This window comes from Juglans regia, chromosome 8, assembly GCF_001411555.2.
Source record: "Juglans regia cultivar Chandler chromosome 8, Walnut 2.0, whole genome shotgun sequence".
Classification (NCBI taxonomy): domain Eukaryota; kingdom Viridiplantae; phylum Streptophyta; class Magnoliopsida; order Fagales; family Juglandaceae; genus Juglans; species Juglans regia.
In genome coordinates, this window is record NC_049908.1 from 29621367 (window position 1) to 29641743 (window position 20377).

At 34.2% G+C, this 20377-nt stretch overlaps 1 protein-coding gene, 1 non-coding gene and 1 pseudogene across 3 annotated transcripts in view; 2 read left to right on the forward strand and 1 right to left on the reverse strand.

Moving 5' to 3' along the window:
• The window catches only part of LOC109004516 (probable disease resistance protein At4g27220), a 963953-nt gene that overhangs the window by 178773 nt on the left and 764803 nt on the right, over window positions 1-20377 (reverse strand). The gene's annotated exons all lie outside the window — the stretch shown is intronic.
• LOC109004479 overlaps window positions 17808-20377 on the forward strand; it is a 66805-nt pseudogene continuing 64235 nt past the window's right edge.
• On the forward strand, window positions 19558-19663 carry LOC118349381. Its single transcript, XR_004802349.1, has one exon. It is a non-coding gene; the product is annotated as a small nucleolar RNA snoR109 (small nucleolar RNA).

Consider the following 20377-nt stretch of genomic DNA (forward strand, 5'->3'; position numbering starts at 1 on the left):
TAAGAGAAGGATGCCAATTGATTTGAGTTACTTGGGATGAAATGAAATGAATTGTTTAATTTTTTTAAAATAAATTTGAATATATTTAAATATTAAGATAAATTTATATAATTTATGTAAAATTGGTCAATCGTATGATTTCAACTATGTTTTATATATTCCGTTTACGTTATCCGATCCATTAGTTGTCATGAATATAAGAGTATTTAAATGTATCTTTAAGTATTTTATTTTTAAATATCATTTAAATATAAAATATTTTTTATTTTTTAAAATTATAAGACTCTGTGCATTGCTCACGTATATATATATATAAATATATATAATGACTAAGAAAAAACAAGCACTTACAACCAATAAAGAAAAAACAAAAAAGTATGACATTTAAAAATGACTAAGAGAGTTAGAGTCTTTGTTTACCATATGAGTTTCATATCATCCTATCTCATTATATGTTTTATTTCTTTCTCAAATACTATGTAAAATAGATACTTTCTAATTTAATCATTATCTAATTATTATAATTTTCTCAAACTTATAAAGAAACATAAAAATAATTTAATTTTTTCAAATCTCAAAACAAAAATAATATTATAATAATTGTTTAACTCTATATTATTTTTTATTTAACTTTTTCTATATCATTTCTCAAAATACCATAATACATCATAACTCAAACTACAAACTATTTTAATATCATTCACAAACTATTTCATGACTAGTCATAAATTTTTAATCTCTATCTAATTTCTCAAAGATTCCCTAATTATAAATTCAGTCATTTGAATTTATGCTTGAAATTTTTAAATTTGGCAATTAGTACTTTTCGTCTACCAGACACGCCTATTCTAGGTTGCACGTCAGTATTTAAGAAAAAATAAATCAATTAATGGTTGTCACAAGGGTGTGTAATCGGTCTAGTTTGATCCGGTTTTAAACAAAATTTAAGACCGAACTTGTTTGTGTCGATTTTACATTTTTCAAAACTAATTATGCACTAGTTACTTTTCTAAACTGGTATCTCTAATTTTTACAGTTTCCAGACCAGTTTTCCAATTTTTTTAAATGTTAGTTTGTCATTAAAAATCTATTAATAAAAAAAAACTGCTACAAAAAATCTGTAGTTGAGAATAGAAAGGAGATTTCAATCATGTAAGAGATGTAAAGTATTGAACTAGACACAAGACTCTTTGCATTTCACTGATAATTGTTTTTTATATTCTCCCAAACTCAGAAACAAAAAATGCTAGCATTTTCAATAGGAAAAGTCTACCCTGCCGCCCCACTTGTACCGCTCGGTGTGACTGCTAGGTGTTTTTTTTTTTTTTTTTTACTTAATGATGAAGGAAGTGATTTTATGTGTATTAGTGTATTTTTTTTATTTTTTAAAAATATTTAAATATATTAAAAAAATGTGAAAAGAAAAATAAAGAAAAAATAAAAACTCAAAATATGCTGTGTGGTAAAACTGATCGGGCTACTCTATAATATTTTTAATTTAATCATTATCTAATTATTAAAAAAATTTCAAATTTTTATTTTTTTAAATAAAATAAAAATAATATTAAAAAAATAATATTTTAACTTTATAATATTTTATATTTAAATTTTTTTATACCATTTCTCAAAATACTATCATAGATCACAATTGAAACTATTTTAATATCATTCACAAACTATTTCACCAATTTTTAACCTCTATCTAATTTCTCAAAGATTTCCTAATTCTTAATTCAGTCATTTGAGTTTAGGTGAAATTTTTAAATTTGGCAATTAATTAGTACTTTCCTTCAACCTGACACGTGTATTCTAGGTGGCATGTCAGCATTTTAAAAAAATAAATAAATAAATTTAAAATGTGATTGTCGCTGTGTCCGTTGCATGGCAACTTGACAAATACCAAACGATATGCGAAAGAATCACCAATTACCATCTTTTTGGGACAAAATTGGCATCACCGAAACAATCCCCAAATTAAATATTCCTTCATTTTAATTAAGCTTACTGTTCGTCCGGCGTTGTTTGAAAATTTTATTTTAAACTCGGCCCATTATAGTAAGAGAAATTTAATTTACAATTCTAATTAGGGGATTACGTGTACAGTCTCATTGATGAATATAGATAGAAGAGAAAAAAAAATTATTTTAAAAAGAGTTAGTCTACATATATTTTCTAAATAGAAACTATTCATGCAAACTCATACAGTTATGTTTAAAAAAATTTAAAAATTATAATAATATCTTTTTTAAAATGATACTTTTTTCTCTTTTATCCTCATTTATTATTGGGACTACATATACAATCTTCTATTCAGAACTGCAAATAGAATTTTTATTTTAAAAAAAATATTTTTATAATTTATAATTTTTTTAAACATAATTATATGAATTTGTAAGTTGACTAAACTTATGATGTATGGGAATATGCAATTATCATGTTATTAAAGTGCTAGAATTAACAATACTAATTATGTAAGCAACGTTTCATGATTTTGATGTCCAGCCAGCAGAAAAGTTTCAATGGCAACAAAAGTCATGTAGCCTGACAAAGCATGCAAGCTGGCTGGGAATTAAAAATTAAAAATTGCCAGTGGAACATGATCGATTACCCACTCCCCAGCTACCTTCTCTTTTCCTAATCCAGCAACATTGTAATAAAAAATTAACAAAAAAAAAAAAAAAGAGAAAAAGCTTCCTAGTGGGCGTAGTCCCGCTCGTGAGTTAAGAGATGGATGCCAATTGATTTGAGTTAGTTGGGATGAAATGAATTGTTTAATTTTTTTAAAATGAATTTGAATATATTTAAATATTAAAATAAATTTATATATGTTTATGTAAAATTGGTCAATCGTATGATTTCAACTAAGTTTTATATATTCCGTTTACGTTATCCGATCCATTAGCTGTCATGAATATAAGAGTATTTTAATGTATTTTTAAGTATTTTATTTTTAAATATCATTTAAATATAAAATATTTTTTAGTTTTTAAAATTATAAGACTCTGTGCATTGCTCACGTATGTATATATATATATATATATATATATAAATAATGACTAAGAAAAAACAAGCACTTACAACCAATAAAGAAAAAACAAAAAAGTATGACATTTAAAAATGACCAAGAGGGTTAGAGTCTTTGTTTACCATATGGGTTTCATATCATCCTATCTCATTATATATTTTATTTCTTTCTCAAAAACTATATAAAATAGATACTTTTTAATTTAATCATTATCTAATTATTATAATTTTCTCAAACTTATAAAGAAACATAAAAATAATTTAATTTTTTCAAATCTCAAAACAAAAATAATATTAAAAAATAATATTATAATAATTGTTTAACTCTATATTATTTTTTATTTAACTTTTTCTATATCATTTCTCAAAATACCATAATATATCATAACTCAAACTATTTTAATATCATTCACAAACTATTTCATGACTAGTCATAAATTTTTAATCTCTATCTAATTTCTCAAAGATTCCCTAATTATAAATTCAGTCATTTGAATTTATGCTTGAAATTTTTAAATTTGGCAATTAGTACTTTTCGTCTACCAGACACGCCTATTCTTGGTTGCACGTCAGTATTTAAGAAAAAATAAATCAATTAATGGTTGTCGCTAGGGGTGTAATCGGTCTAATTTGATCCGGTTTTAAACAAAATTTAAGACCGAACCTGTTTATACCGATTTTACATTTTTTAAAATTGACTATGTACCAGTTACCCACCTAAACTGGTATATCCGATTTTTACAGTTTTCGGTCCAGTTTTTCAATTTTTTTAAATGTTTGTTTGTCATTAAAAATCTGTTAATAAAAAAAAAAAAAAAAAAAAAAAAAAAAAAAAAAAAAAAAAAAACTGCTTCAAAAAATCTATAGTTGAGAATAGAAAGGAGATTTCAAGCATGTAAGAGAACTAAAGTACTGAATTGGACACAAGACTCTTTGCATTTCACTGATAATTGTTTTTTATATTCTCCCAAACTCATAAACAAAAAATGCTAGCATTTTCAATAACACGAAAAGTGTGCAAATAATATTTTTTTAAAGTATTCTTTCAGTTCTATTTAGAATTATTTGTCTCCATTGTTGTATTGTATCTATTCTTTGAGTTCCTCTGTTGAGCACACTAACATTTTGTAGGTATTTTCTATAATTGTGGATTGACTAGGAAATACTTGTCGACATCCTTTAATGGTGATAGAAGTCTTTGTCCTTCTGTTTTAATGTATAAAGTTATGAGCTTTATACCACCTTCATTCTTTCATCCCAAGCAGAAAAAATCTCAGAAATTTAACCTAACAGTTTACATATACTTAATATTTATGATAGAAACTTGAAAGTAGTTGGGTCCTATATACATGGTTGTTGAGTTGCATAATAAATGCAAGCAGGTGAAATTCAAATTTGAAGTGAACACGAATCACTTTTTCATTCTCTGATCAGAAAGAAAATCTATGGGTTCGATTAGGTCTTAGTTCTCTATCACATGGCCGAAATGAATATCTAAATCTAACAAGTAATGAAATGAAAAAAAAAATGGAGAAGCATTACCGTGAGGTGAGGCCGAAGGTTTGTGTGGCGAGGAAGAGAGGCGAGAGTTCGAGACAGAGACGAGAGGCAGAGAGGCATAGATGAGAGTGGGGCAGAGAGGCGAGGCAGAGAGTGAGGCAGTCTGCAGAGAGGCGAGGAAGAGACGAGAGTGAGGTTTGATTTTAGCCTTTAGGGTTTATTGGCATTATTGCCTTTTGGAAGTCTAAAGAGTGTCATTTAGATTGTTGGTTTCTGGAGATTTGGAGAGAAAGCGGTGCCATTTTCTGTTGGTTTCTTCTATGTAGATGGTTCTTCTTCTTCTTCTTCTTCTTCTTCTTCTTTTTAATGATAATTATAATTTTTATATATTTGTAATACATTTAATACATAGTTATAGACTATAGTGATTTAGTTATAGTGATTATTAGACTATATAATAGTAATAATATTAGACTATTAGTATTAGTTATATATTAGTATAGCAATATAATATATTAGACTATATAATAGTATTAATAGTTATATAATAGTTATATATTAGACTATATAATAGTATTAATATTAGACTATTAATATTAGTTATATATTAGTATTAGTTATAGTGATTTAATATAACTATATTAGTACAACTATAACTATAGTCTATATTAGACTATTAGTATTAATTATATGTTAGTATTAGTTATAGTGATTTAATATAACTATATTAGTATAACTATAACTATAGTCTATATTAGTATAACTACAAATGTCCTATGTACTTATCAAAACTTAGTGATAATATTTGAGTGATTTTTTTTCTTTTTATATATTATATATAAAACTTATATATCTATAATATTATTATTTTTTTATTTTTTTCTCCAATCGGGTCGGTCCGGTCCCGAAACCACAGAACCGGAATTGGACTGAGTCCTACTGGTTTGTGCAAATAAAGAACTGGTTCCAGACTGGAAAACCGGCCCAACCTGTCCGATTCAATCCTATTTTCCAGTCCAAACTTACACCACTAGTTGTCGCCGTGTCCGTTGCATGGTGTTATTGTCATATTGACATAGATAAATGATAAAACAACTACTCCTTTACAATTTTTCTATAATTTTCTAATAAAATAATATTTTTTGATATATTTATTTTAATTTTGATGTGTTTGAAATTTAAAAAAATATTATTTTATTGATAAATTATAAATAAAGTGTAATTCGATTGTAAGGCCGTCATTGCTCATTGGCAAATACCAAACGACAAATTCTCCAAAAGAATCACCAAATTAGCATCTTCTTAGGACAAAATGGGATCACCGAAACAATTACCAAATTATAAAAGCATTCACATTGGGGGACTTATGAAAATTAAGTAAAAGAATATTCTTTCTTTATAATTATCCAATTTTGAGAAACACCGTACTACTCATTTTCTATTCTCTTCCTACTGATCTATTTAAATATGAGATGTGCTAGGTACAGTCCGCTTAAGCAATCCCTGCGTACGCTATTGTTTGTTGTTTGTACATATCAGCTTAGGTCGAATGACCAAATTGACCTCCTGCTACTTTCAGCCTTTCACGAAGAGAAGGAATTCAAAATCAGAAATCATTTTGCTGTATTCATCCCGTGCGACCCAGATTGTTCCTCCACCACCAGCGTCGTGCTCATCTACTCCACCACAGGCATTGTGCGCATCTCCTCCATCACCATCAGCTTGTAACGTCGACCCAAAGCAAAAGAGAAAATCGTTTTGCCTCTAGCAGCCCCGCGTGACCCAGATTTTTTTGTCTCCTCCACCACCGCCGTCGTGCTCAACTCTTCCACCATCATCAGCTGATAAATTCGACCCAAATCAAAAGAGAAAAATTGAGACCTCTGCCACCCTCGATAAGAGGCCTCTACGCCACTCGAGATCATCTCCTCCACCATGAAGTTGCCACCAATTAGGTAGTTGCTCTGTTCTCACTCTTTTGTCTTGGTTTCAATTTCGGCTTTAATAATGCTCATATGTTTGAACTAGCTTAGCTAGCAAATTATTAAGTTCATAAATTTATCTTTTTTTTCCTGATGATAAGTATGACATTGTCTTCGGAAGAAACTACCTACATTCATCTGAATTTAGCATTTCAAAATCATCATTTGGCTATGCCAAAAACAAAAAAAAAGTTAGCAAAAAAGAAGGGCAATTTCCCACTACTGTAATTTTTTTTTTCCTTCTGTATCAGTGTTTTATATTGTTTGATTTATTTTTTAAAGTGAATTAGAGAAGCATGATATGACATAGTTTGTTTCCCTCAAGGAACTTGTTTTCTTGGGGCTGTGTAGATGAAGAATATACTTTAGTTGTGATCAGTGGATTGCTTTTTGTGTTAAGACTCTGGGTGTTCTTACCCATTGTTATTACCTGATTATTAAATTACATGTTCAGGAATAGACTATCTGCTTTGCCTTCTCCATTATCAGTCTCTTTTTTCTTCTATTCTTATTTCTTGCCGATCAACATTCTCCTAAGTTGTGTGGAAAACTTTACCTACTGGAGTTTCTTAATTTATAACCTTTTTGGAATAGTGATATTTTAGGTATTCACCTTCAATATTTCTATTGTTCTATTGTACTGAGATTTTTTAATGATTTATTTTGATTATTTTTCAGATGTAACAAGTGAAAGTTATAAAAATTTAGTAGTTTTATTTATTTTACTCATCAGTGATGAGATATTTAAAACTGTTGCATAATACTATGGTCCACCCATGTCATGGAAACTCGTCACCAAATTCATGTGATCGTGGTTCAAGCGCGCCTGCGTGTGGAGTGAACGGCCATATTACTCATGATTAGACTATGATTCTCTTTATTACTAATGTTTAATTATTAAAGAATTATAACGCTTGTCAAATTAATTTTTGATGAGAGGTATTTTATTTAGGCACATTCTTACTATTTTAAGACGTAAAGGATGAGAGGCATTTTATGTAGGTACATTCTAGCTATTTTCTTAGTCAAGGATGATCGATAGGTGCCTTCAAAGTACATTATAGACAGGTGGCGGAAGGACATTAAGCATAGGTATGTTCTCATTCGAAGCAGTTATAATGATTTGAATAGTAAACCAGTTGCTGGAAGGTTTGCTAATTTGATTAAGTTATACTACGAAGTCGCTACAAATGCAACTGAAAGCAATCATGATTCAATGGATATGATACAGAAGTTGTTGGCTATGAATTTGAGCTACACAAAAACCAAGACACAACATATGCTTGTGAATATTGGTACCTACAGTAGAGAAAAGGGAAGTTTGAAAGAAATGTTGAGTCTTCGTCTTGTTAGAGGTAAAGAGAGGCTTCTATCGAAGAGGATGGCATCTACAGTAGAGATGGTTATGAGGAAGCCACAAAATTTACGTAGACAATCTGCGACCCGTGCCAATAGAAAGAGGAAAAATGTATTCAATTTGGTTGTCAGATTTATGTAAAGTTGTTTCATAAATCTATTTAATTTAATTATGTATGTATGGTTGAAATGTAGGGATGTCAACTTCCAGATAGTATCATAATTACCTAGCAGAATGTAAAGTCAAATACTATAGGCAAATATGTGCACAGGAGTGGTGGCAAAAAGTGCTTGGTCAGAGCATGTTGAGGTCCCTATAGACACCATTAGTTTCTGGAAATTGGACAGTCACCTTTATAAATTAAGGTAGAGTGCAAGAAATTAAAACTTAAAATATAAAACATGATCCAGTTTTACATGCATTGGCCGATTAGGAAGTTAGGTGCAAACCATATTCCGAAATCATCTGGATTAAAGCAATCAATGAACCCATGAAATCCCCTGATTGGAAAAATCCAGAGATCTTTACATTTCATGAAACTGAGTCCCTCTCACACATTTACTCAAACAATTGAACTGCAACTTTGACTACACGACATTTCCAATACGAACTCAACACAGAATTTTCAACAAAAACGTGTATGAAGATGTAATTAAAGATGCCTTAATTTTCAAAATTACCTACTAGCTTAATTTCCAATATGAACTCAACACAGAATTTCCAACAAAAACGTGCATAAAGATGTAATTAAATATGCCTTAATTTCCAAAATTACCAACTAGCTTAATTTCCAATTTGAAATCAAACACAAAATTACCAAATGCCTTAATTTCCAACAAAAATCAGAAAGCATACCAAATGTAGTAATTAAAGATCTATTCTTATTTGAATTGCTCAACTGGAACGTGTATGAAGATGTAAGGAATACCAAATGCCTTGATTTCCAACAAAAATAAAAAAGCATACCAAATGCCTTAATTAAATATGTAAAGAATCTGAATTGCTCAGCTGGAAAACCACATTGCAATAACAGAGAAACATTGCCATAAAACAAAATTATCATAAATCAACCTATCTCACGAATGGAGTGAAATTAGGGCTAAGATGGAGTGAAGTTGGGCTGGGCTCAGACGTAATTACTCTTTTGGGCAGAATCAGCTCCTCCACCACCTCGCATGACGACGTTAGGGCTGGGCTCAGACATAATTACTATTTTGGGCGGAAGCAGCTCCTCCACCACCTCGCACCACTTCGTTAGGGCTGGGCTCAGACGTACGGAATTACTCTTTTGGGCAAAGCTTTGGTCTTAGGGAAGAAGGAAGAGCAATCTCTCATGAAGAGAAGACCAGCCAAATGAGGAAGGGGGAAGTCATCACGAGGAGAAGATCTATCTCGAGCAAGACGACGTCGTAAGCCCAACTTAGTAAAATGGGGCGTTTTTGCCACGTTGGCGTGCACGCCCAGTCCTCTGATATGGGACTGCATAAAGAATTTCTCTTTAAGTATTCCTTCATTTTAATTAAGCTTAAAGTTCATCTAGCCTGAGTTGTTTGAAAATCTTATTTTAAACCCGCCCCATTATAACAAAACATTCTAATTTTAAAAAATACATAATCAAGAATAGGATGAATATGTTGGTTTTTAAACTTAGAAATGATTAAAATATTTGATATAAAGTAAAAATAACTTGAACCATTACCTTTGTTCAATGTATCGGTTAAGTTGTTTAGATTTAAATGAAAATGTATTTTGGTACTTGAACTAATGTATGCCTCTTGGGGATATGAGCCTTAACCGCTTCCCAACCAAACAAAGGGTTGTGTCCTTTGGTGAATTAGAAACATTTTCAATGTATTCTCTAATATTTGAAAAGTTGTGACTTTTCAAAAGTGTTCATTCATTTTAGTTGTGACTTTACACAAATACTCTTTTATTTATATAAGTTGTGACTTTTCACAAATACTATTTCATTTATGTGATATCACTTTTCACATGTACTATTTCATTTAAATAAGTTATGACTTTTCACAAGTGTCATTTCATTCTAGTTGTGACTTTTCACAAGTGCCATTTAGTTCTCTATAAATAGGAAATCCACCCACAAATTCATTAAGTCCAAATTCTTTATAAAAATTAGAGAAACACTTTCTCATTCTTTTATCTTTTTTTCTTTGGGCTTTGACTATTTTATATTGGGTTCGAGGATCTCCTTTTGTGTGCACCGACGAGGAGATTAATGGGAACCGATGTTGTTGTATATTAGGAGTAGACTGCCAAGAAGCCTAATGCATGTTTATAATTGGAGGCAGCGAAACCTACTATAAGGAAAATGTCCATCACAACGTATCTCAATACCGAGTTCTCTCTCTCTAATTTGTTTTTGTTATTTTACATATTCTCTAGTTTACAAAGCGTTTCAAAATATTTATTAACATAATATTTCCTCCCGATTGAGTTGGAGAACTTTTCTTCCAAACAAATGAAAATATTTTGAGCATGTAAAAAATACATGTTTTATAATGACGGGATACATTGCTATTTTAATTTTGATTATTAAAAAAATAGGTAGTGATAAGGTCACTGTCTATCTACTACCCAAGTGCATTTCCAGTTTTTTTATTTTTTATCATTTTATTTTAATTATTTTTTTAACATCTTTAATCATTATGAAAAAAATTTAAAAAATTATATAACTTTATTAATACTCACTTTTTTAATCATTGAATAAAATAAAAAAATAGTAGTATATATGAGAATATGCATTTATCATGAAATTAAAGTGCTAGAATTAACAATACTAATTATGTAAGCAACGTTTAATGATTTTGATGTCCTGGCAGAAGAAAAGCTTCAATGGCAGCAAAAGTCACGGAGCCCGACAAAGCATGCAAGCTGCTGGGAATTAAAAATGGACGTTGCTACGTCCACAGAGGATTTCCACAGAAATCCTCTACCGAATACACAAAATCTTTTTTTTTTTTTTTTAATCTTTTCTTTCACTATTTTTTTAAACTATTTAAATATTTTTTAAAAATAAAAAAATCACATATTCATTTTAAAACACTTACTTAATTATTAAGTAAAAAAAATAAAAAAGATTTCGGTATCTTTTCTGTAGACATAGTGTTTTCCATACAAATATGGTTGTTCTAGCTTGATGCATTCATGTTGACTACAAATATTAATATTATAAAAGCGTTAGGGAAGATAAATAGTCAATTGTACAAAAATTTAAGCAGCTTTTAATGCCTCGTTTGGTTAGATATATGAAAATAAAAATTGAATAAAAATATTATAAAATTAAAAAATATATATTTTTATATTATTTTATTTTGATATTTAAAAAAATTAAATTATTTTTTGTGTTTTATTTAAAAATTTAAAAAAATTATAATAATTATGTTATAATTTCGTAAAAAAATTTAAAAGTTAAAAATTAAAAATTAAAAAATATTTATTAAAAAGAAATGAAATGATTTTTAAAAGTAAACCAGGTTTAAACCTAAATCCCATCCAAATGATGGAAAGTTAAGCCCACTCGTCTATTGATGATAAAAAATGAACAGTTGTGTTATATGTGACCATCTACTGCTTCACTAGTCTTGTTGAATTAAATTGAGATGAGTTGAATTTTTTATGAATGATAATTAGTTGATACGGTAGAGTGAGTTTTGTGTAACTTATCTAAGATGAATTTAAATGTTAAGATAAATTTAGATGTATTTATAAAAAGTTAAAAAAGATTATAGATCTCGCTTTTAAAGAGATGTTGAGTTGAAAAAAGTTATGAATCTCACGTGTAAAGAGATTTTAAGTTAAAAAATTCTATTTGCATTCCCCACTTGGGGACTGTATGTGCAGACCCTTTATTAAATGAGAAAAAACATCATTTTAATAGGGATAAGCTTGTATTATAGTCTTTAAATGGAGACTGTATCTAGCATTACTTTTTTAAATTAAGATGAGTTTAGTAATTTCAAAATTAAGTGATTGAATATTAGACTCAATTTTAAATTAGACTAAACATAATTAATTTCAATTCAATCCAAATTTCAATCGGAATTTAAAGTCGAGGCTAGGATTGATATAAAAATTTTATCTAAATTAAAATCATAATTTTTTAAATTTTTATTTAAAATATAATAAATAATTTATTTTTAAAAATTTTAAAATAATATTAATATTAAAAATAATTTTTTACTGTCATCTCAATTTACTGTAAATTTCCCTGATTTAAGTTGGATCATCCGCGCGCCCCCCCAACCCCCCCCCCCCCCCTGGGGCGGCCCGGGCCCTCTCTCTCTCCCTCTCTGATTTCAGGTTTGATTGTTCCTCTCTGCTGAGCTCTCAAGGGGTGTTCTGGGATGAGCTTCGAAGTTCTCTCTTTCCCTGTATTTTTTTCTCACTCTTGATTTTTATCTCGTGGGTTGATTGTTATGAAGCCCACGAAGCAGTAAATTGGGCTTCAGCTTGGAGGAGATCGCGGGCCATCAGATAGGATATGAGAAACGGAAAGAATAAAACGCAGTGTTGCGTAGCGTCGGTTATATGCATTGTTATCTTTTTACTTTGTTGCCTTTTTAATTACAGCTATAAATAAACACGTGTAAGGCATATGTGAGCCAAGTTAGTTAATGGCAGAGCATATAGTGGAGGTCTGGAACGTGTGTGGGGATTCATTCCTGGAAATTGAGAAAACTGAAATCAGCATGGAGGAAGGTGCGCCTCGAACAACACCTATTTTCACTTTTATCACTATCCCTGTCCGTCGTCTTCAACAATATTCATCTAACCAAATATCCATTAGCATACAATCTGCCATTTAATTCATCTATTACTTAAGCCCCATTACAGTGGTATCAGGTCTACGATCCTATTCCAAACCATTCAACCATTCATTATTTCTCTAATTTCTCCATTACTCATACTACCATTTCCTTACAGTCATTCATCCGAATACATTCATTCATGGCTGATAACACTAGATCTAAATAGTAAGAAGTGTTGCAGCGGCAAGAAGCTCAAGAGACTCGGATGCAGGCCCAGGAGGAACGAATGCTTGCAATGCGTGCAGACATAGCACAATTGACTGAGATGGTGAAAACCTTAGTCACGAACCAGACGGCACAAGTAGTTCACCATGAGACATATCACCAGCAAGACAGGGAATTCCAGGATTTTAGGCGTGAAGGCCCGAGAGGGGTGAAACTGGATTTTCCTTACTTTGATGGCACCGATCCAGCAGGTTGGATTTTCAAAGCTTCACACTATTTTGATTATCATCAAACACCTCCTGCACAACGATTGTTAATGGCATCATATCACATGAACGGGGATGCATTAATATGGTATCAAGATGCAGCAGAGACAGCACAATTTAACAACTGGGACACCTTTTCTAGTGCCTTATTGCTTAGGTTTGGCCTCACAGCCTATGACGATCCCATGGAGGCACTTACACGCCTCAAACAAGTGTCTACTGTGGTCATTTATAAGGCTCAATTTGAAGCCCTCTCAAACAGACTTAGAGGACTCACTGAATCACACAAGCTGAGTTGCTTTCTCAGTGGATTAAGGGATGAAATCCGTCTTCCCGTGCGGATGTTCAAACCCTTGAGCCTCAATGTGGCTTTTGGGCTTGCCAAAATCCAAGAGGAGTACCTGTCTAGTTCAAAACATTCAGGCAAGAGCTGGTTGGACAGAAACAATCCAGGGAATAGTTATTCCTAGAGTCAGCTTCAGGGAGCTGGTCAGAAACAATTCAAACCAAGGAGAGAAATTCCCTCATCTCAAATGGATGAAAAAAGGAAAAGGGGCCTATGCTACTATTGTGAGGAGAAGTGGAATCCTAATCGCGTGTGCAAATCTCCAAAAGTGTATGTATTGTAAGGGTGTGCTGAAGATGAAGAAGATAAGGGTGAAGAAATTTTTTTTGATTCACATGACAGGCAAGAAGGCCAACAACCTGAAACCAAGTTGGAAATATCCCTCAATGCCATCACGGGAACCCCCAATCAGAATACCATGCGAATCCATGGCTTTATGGGTGGGGAGAGGGTGCTGTTTTTGGTGGATTCAGGAAGCACTCACAACTTCCTGGATCCTTCTATTGCCAGGAAGGCAAAGCTGAAGGTGAATACCAATCAAAAGCTCAAGGTACGAGTGGCCAATGGCGAGTTGGTCACAAGTGAAGGGGCATGTACAGCCACATCAATCAGATTACAAGGTAACCAGTTCACTACTTCTTTTTACTTGTTAACCTTGGGTGGTTGTGACGCTGTTTTGGGTATACGATGGCTGGAAAATCTGGACAATATAACTTGGAATTTCTCTAAGTTAGTCATGCAATTTATGTGGCAAAATAAATTGGTTGAGCTGAAGGGTCTCCACTTGGGGAGACCATCATTTGGGGAAGGAAAGGAAGTCCTCTTGAACAGTATGAATGGACCCAAAGGAGTTTTGATCCAATGTTCTGCTGTACAATCCACAGTCCCAAACCCAAACACAATCCCAAACACAACCCACAACCAAAACAGAGAGCTCACCGTGTTGTTACAACACTTTAAACATGTTTTTTCAGAACCTATAGGATTACCACCCAAGAGAACCCATGACCACAAAATTACATTAAAAGAGGGAACCCCACCTATCTCCACAAGACCATACCGATACCCATTTTACCAGAAAACTGAGATTGAGAAAATGGTCACTGAATTGCTCAAATCAGGAATGATTAGACTTAGTTCTAGCCCTTTTTCCTCACCAGTTTTACTAGTCCGCAAGGCTGATGGGAGTTGGCGCCTATGCGTGGACTATAGGGCCTTAAATCAAGAGACGGTGAAGGATAAGTTCCCTATTCCCGTCATTGATGAGTTGTTGGATGAGTTTTATGGTTCCGTGATTTTCTCTAAAATGGACCTAAGATCCGGGTACCATCAAATCAGGGTGGTTCCTGAGGATGTTCACAAAATTGCTTTTCGCACTCATGAAGGGCACTATGAATTCTTGGTAATGCCCTTTGGGCTCACCAACGCCCCGTCCACCTTCCAAGGGTTAATGAATGAACTTTTTAGACCCTTCTTGAGAAGATTTGTACTGGTTTTTTTTGACGATATATTGGTGTATAGCCAAACTATGGAAGATCATATAGAGCATGTAAGGCTAGTGTTGGAGGTTCTAGAAAAAAATCAGCTTTATGCTAAGCTGTCCAAGTGCAGTTTTGGGGTTTGAGAAGTGGAATACTTGGGACACATAGTGTCGAGTGAAGGAGTTAAAGCTGACCCAAGCAAGATAGTTTCCATGGTAGAGTGGCCCACTCTCACCAACTTAAAAGCCTTGAGAGGTTTTTTGGGCCTAACGGGATATTACCGTAAGTTTATACGGCACTATGGGCTCATAGCTGCCCCCTTGATAGCCTTATTAAAAAAGAATGCTTTTACTTGGAATGCCTCAGCTCATCAAGCTTTTCAGCAATTAAAAGGGGCTGTTTCTCAACCTTCGGTGTTAAGACTTCCAGATTTTACAAAGTCTTTCATTATTGAGTGCGATGCAAGTGGGTGTGGTGTGGGAGCCGTACTCATGCAGGCTGGACAGCCCATATCTTATTTCAGTAAGGCCTTGAAAGGTAAGGCTTTGACCTTGTCCACTTACAAGAGAGAATTATTGGCTCTTGTCATGGTTGTACAAAGATGGAGGCCCTACTTATTGGGCCAATCTTTCATTGTTAAGACGGACCAACAGGCCCTAAAATACTTACTTGAGCAGAAAGTGGGAACCACGGCACAACAGAAATGGTTGACAAAACTTATGGGCTACGACTTTAAGATTGAGTTTAAGAAAGGAAGGGAAAATAAGGTGGCGGATGCTCTTTCTAGAAGGGATGAAAAGCGGGATGAGGACGCGGGAGTACTGGCCATTATTTCTTTTCCCACACCCGATTGGATCGAGGAGTTAAAGGCGAGCTATTCCTCCTCACCCGAGCTGCTGGAATTGTTAGCTAAGCGGTAGGCCAAGCTAGAACTGCCTAAGGGTTATACAATCCAGCAGGGGCTGGTCCTAAAGAAGGGGAGGTTTGTGATTAACCCCAGTTCTTGTTTTAAAGCCAAAGTATTACAGTTTATACACAGCAACCCGGAAGCAGGCCATTCAGGGTTTCTAAAAACATATCAAAGAGCTAAAAAGAATTTTTTCTGGCATGGAATGAAGAAGGATATTAAGGAGCTGATAAGAAGCTGTGAAATATGCCAAGTTAATAAACACGAGAACCTCTACCCAGCAGGTCTGTTGCAACCTCTTCCCATTCCAAACCAAGCTTGGGAAGAAATATCTATGGACTTTGTGGAGGGTCTCCCTATTTCTCATGGGGTTAATGTCATCCTAGTCGTTGTGGACATGTTGACTAAATATGGCCATTTCATGGCCTTGGCACACCCCTATACAGCGGTCGGAGTAGCTCAAACTTTCTTAAGGGAAGTGTTTAAACTGCATGGATTTCCTAAGGTCATACTCTCAGACAGGGATCCTATTTTCCTAAGCACTTTTTGGAAAACTTTGTTTTCACTGCAGGGTACTTCTCTAAGCTACAACTCAGCTTATCACCCGCAGAGTGACGGGCAAACAGAAATCCTCAATAAGGCATTGGAGGGTTATCTAAGGTGCTTTGTGGGTTCTAAACCGAAACAGTGGTCTCAGTGGCTTCCCCTTGCCGAATGGTGGTACAACACCTCGTACCACACATCAACAAAGATGTCGCCTTTTGAAGCCCTCTACGGCTACTCATCACCACGGCTCATTACATACATTCCGGGTACCTCACAAAATGATGCGACAGACAAAATGTTGAAAGATAGAGAACATATCAAGCTCCTACTCAAAGAAAATCTCAACTTTTCACAACAAAGAATGAAGAAGTTTGCAGATCAACGAAGAACGGAGCGAGAGTTTCAGATAGGAGAATGGGTGTACCTCCGTTTACAACCTTATCGGCAGAAAACAGTGGTTGCAAGGAAAAATTTGAAGCTTTCCCCTAGGTTTTACGGGCCCTTCAGGGTGATGCAGCGCTTGGGAACGGTAGCTTACTGCCTTGAGTTACCCCTGGAGTCCAAGATACACCCGGTTTTCCACATCTCGTGTCTCAAAAAGAAGCTGGGTACTAGGATTCAAGCACTTCCGTCGCTCCCTCCAGTCAACGACACATGCGAGGTGCAGCCCGAACCCGAACTGGTGCTGGAACGCCGAATGCGTCAACAGGGGAACAAAGCTCAAACCATGGCTTTGGTGAAGTGGGTAGGACTATCGGCAGAGGAGAATTCGTGGGAGTCACTGCAGAGGCTTCGAGAAGACTATCCCTACCTGGTGGGCCAGGTTCTCTAAAGGGAAGGGATCTGTTATGAAGCCCACGAAGCAGTAAATTGGGCTTCAGCTTGGAAGAGATCGCGGGCCATCAGATAGGATATGAGAAATGGAAAGAATAAAACGCAATGTTGCGTAGCGTCGGTTATATGCATTGTTATCTTTTTACTTTGTTGCCTTTTCAATTACAGCTACAGATAAACACGTGTAAGGCATATGTGAGCCAAGTTAGTTAATGGCAGAGCATATAGTGGAGGTCTGGAACGTGTGTGGGGATTCATTCCTGGAAATTGAGAAAACTGAAATCAGCATGGAGGAAGGTGCGCCTCGAACAGCACCTATTTTCACTTTTATCACCATCCCTGTCCGTCGTCTTCAACAATATTCATCTAACCAAATATCCATTAGCATACAATCTGCCATTTAATTCATCTATTACTTAAGCCCCATTACATTGATATTGTTCTTTCATTGTCTGGGTTTTGTTTCTTTTCATCTGATTCGTAATAAAGGTTGCTCCTTTTCTTGGTAGTACTCCATTTTTGGGGGCGATTCGACTGAGGAAGTTAAATATTTACACACAAGGAGTATGTACTTACGCTTGCTAAGTGTTATTCTTCACAGTTTGCACTTAAGTTTGCCAAGTGTTATTCTTCACAGTTTCATCGGGTCTTGCGCTAGGTGTGTTACATAATGATGATCTTTGTTTCCCATCTGATTTTGTATGGTATATGTTGTACTCTTTGGTTGGATGTTGAGAAGGTTGGGGAAATTAAGAGAGAAATGATAATGGGTACATTGGGTAGTCTTTTTCCGACTTCAGTTTTAGCCGCATCAGCTTCATACTCTGTGCCTATGCAATTTCTGTTATCCGGTAGTTTGGACTTTGGAGTGTGGACTCGTAATATATTGCATTTACTGCTGTTTCTGAGTCGGAAAAAAAAAATAATATTCTACTCGATTGGGCCTTTTGGATATATATAATCTAAATTTAAATTTGTGCCTGGGAATCGAGTTTTCTAGCTATTATTTGAATATATATTCTCCTTTGAGGTTTTAGGGTTTTAGCTTCAGTGAAAGCAAGTGATGTGTGTGTGTTTGTGTGGATATATTTATGTATATGTATGTGTGTGTGTGGTAAACCTGTTTGCTAGCTTCAAAACAATGAAAATTTCGACTTTCTTTTGAAAGAAAAGGTTTTCCGGCAAAAAGAAATGAGCAGTCAAGAGTTGGATTATCTTGCATTATTTTTGAAAAAGCACCTCCTTTTTGGCTATCCGAACATCATTGGAAGGGAGGGATTTATGAATCCAATTACCATAGCTGAGAGCATACTTTGATTTTTAATTATGTTCTAGTAGACCTTTTGGTTGATTGTATTGCTTTCCACCTTTGTCTATCCTCCTTTTTCCATTTTGAGGTCGTCTTATGTAATATAGTTCTAATAAGCTGTTTCATTTAGAACACATTAAACGATGGTGAATGCTGTGGCTGTTCTTGGCAGCAATGAGGGTGTCAGTGGGACTATCTACTTCACCCAAGAAGCTGATGGTAACTTGGAAATCCTGTCTGATCATCCAGCAAGTGTAGATGTCTCTATTTTTCACATTTTGAAAGACATTTTGTTTCAAATTTTCAGGCTCTACAACAGTAACTGGAAATATTTCTGGCCTTAAGCCTGGTCTCCATACCATGTTCATGCACTTGGGGACACAACAAATGGTTGCATGTCAACTGGTATAGTCCAAAGAGATGATGTTTGTTTCTTCGTATCTAAAGCATCCAGTCCAAGAGCAGGGTAAACCCCACTTTGCTCCACATTAATCCCTTTTGTCTTTAATTTTATTTTTAATCTACCTGCTTACAGGATCACATTTCAATCCTGCTGGCAAAGGCATGGTGCTCCTGAGGATGAGAATCGGCATGCTGCTGATCTTGGAAATGTCACTGTTGGTGATGATGGTATGTGCTGTGTTTACCTCTATCCCCTTGGTCATTCGTTGACAGCTTCCCAATCGTTGGACTCTATCATGTTCTATAATATGCAGGGGAGTAACCCAACTTTGAGGATGAGCTGCTGAGATCTTTCTTGCCCGCCCAACTTTATATGAAAAGCCAGCAGCAGCTAGTGTTCAAGTTCCTAGTTCTATCTCCCATTTCTCTTCCCTGAGTCATCTACTATAGCTGCCCTTCTGTTTATTTTACTCTACCTTAACTCCATTGCAACCAAGTATTTTTCATTTATCTGTGATTTTTATATTTGTTGGGGGGAGGCTACCGGCTACATGTACCAAGGGAAAGGTGAACACTTCTATGAGTACCCTTGATCTTGACTTGCCAAAGTGGCTGTAACCAAATCAAGTGGCTCATAGAAGTTAACTGGCCGGTCCTTGTGAGATCTCTTTCTTTGATCTCTGTCAACAATCTGCTTACCGAACTTCTCACCTTTTTTTTTTTTTTTTTTCCTTTTTTCCTTCTAATTATTGCTATTTTTAATTTTTTGGATGGGTAAAGAGAAGGGAGAGAAGAGGGAAATGGCATAGGATTTAGCCGTTTTAAGAGACCCTTCTCAAACATCAATTGTTAATACGGGTCACCTTCCAGGCAAGCTGCTTTGATTTCCCAGCAGTTTGCGTCTAATGGTGCCTACAGTCTTCTACCAAAAAAGTTACCAAAAAATAATATGCAGAGCAAATTGTTTCTGCTGTTAGTTACCTGATAAGAAGGCTTAAGATGGGTATGTATTTTGTTCTGACACACAGTGGTGCACTAATGGATGGTACCTCTTTTCATACAGGGACAGCCAAGTTCACAATAATTGACAAGCAGGTGTGTTTCATCTTCTGTTTAAGTTCTACTTGTGCACATATATTTAGTTACTTTTCACTGATGTATTTTACAATTTTGCAGATTCCACTTTCTGGACCAAACTCCATTATTGGAAGAGCTGTTGTTGTCCATGGAGATCAGGATGATCTTGGCAAGGGTAAACTCTTGAAACACAATGCTTGAAATCGTTCTGTTTTAGTTTTATTTTCTGTATATTCATGATTAAAGCCAACTATATGTAAACTACTAAGTCACAATTGGAGCATCTGTGTTGATAAATTGTTTTACTTGGTAAACAAGAAGACTAAGGGCTTTTATGTTGTTTTTGTTTTTG